The sequence below is a fragment of the Nannospalax galili genome, unplaced genomic scaffold (assembly GCF_000622305.1).
Source record: "Nannospalax galili isolate Female #2095 unplaced genomic scaffold, S.galili_v1.0 scaffold5986, whole genome shotgun sequence".
NCBI classification, from domain to species: Eukaryota; Metazoa; Chordata; class Mammalia; order Rodentia; family Spalacidae; genus Nannospalax; species Nannospalax galili.
The window spans coordinates 61,050-62,193 of NW_008354008.1; positions in this window are offsets into that span (position 1 = coordinate 61,050).

Consider the following 1,144-nt stretch of genomic DNA (forward strand, 5'->3'; position numbering starts at 1 on the left):
AAACTAGTTGACTAAACTATGACCTTAGAAATTTTAAGATTATGTGTATATTATTTTTGTCTCATCCTTTATATCATAACAAACCTACACAGACCTTCATCACTTGCTTAGGCTTTCTCAGTTTTTCTATTTTGGAAAATATCTCCATTTCCCATATCCTTTTAACATCTTTTACATTCTCATTTTCTTTCTTTCTTTTTTTTTTTTAAATAATTATGAGACGGATGTGGTGGCGCACGCCTTTAATCCCAGCACTTGGGAGGCAGAGGCCAGCACATCTCTGTGAGTTCAAGGCCAGCCTGGTCTACATAGTGAGTTCCAGGATAGCTGGGGCTACAGAGAGACCCTGTCTCAAAGAGATAATAATTATGAGACGTAATTAGTAATAATAATTATGAGACGTAATAGCATTAACAAATAAATTTTCCATCAGTTGTGAGACTTCTTTTCTTGGGGACGCTAAGCAATGTTTATTCCCTTTTAAGGTTCTAGTGTCAAGCCAATGTTTGATTAAAGTTTTACTGGGGAACAAATGAATTCATTGAACTTACCAGATAACTGATGGGTTGCTCAGGTGTATGTATGACCTGAAGGTATGCACACTGGAAAGCCTTAACCCAGCATGGGTCATGCCTTCTCTTCCTAGCCTTCCCCAGATTGTATACTTTAACCCTTCCCAAATTCAGGAGGCCATGTGTGACTAGGGTCAAATTACATACATTTGCCTAGGAAGAGTGACTGGATACTCCAGTGAGGGTCCAGTGACCCTGCTTGGTTCTCCTTTAATGAATGAGCACAACTGTCAAGAAGCCCAATTGTGACTGATGTTTAGCAATCAGGCTCAGCTGCAGTCATGATGATGGTAGTTATTTTGTACAGAAGGGACTGCTGTATAGCATCATCTTATTGAAAGGGCCTGGAATTTAAAAGGATTTGGTGCTAGGATCCACATATGAGGGAGAACATATGTTGTTTATTTTTCTGAGTCTGTGTTACTTCACTTATTATAACACCTTCTAGTTCCATCCATTTACTTGCAAACTTCATGATTTCATCTTTCTTTGTCACTGAGTAGAATTCCATTGTGTAAATTTCAACATTTTCATTATCCACTCATCAGCTAAGGACACTTAGGTCAGTTTCA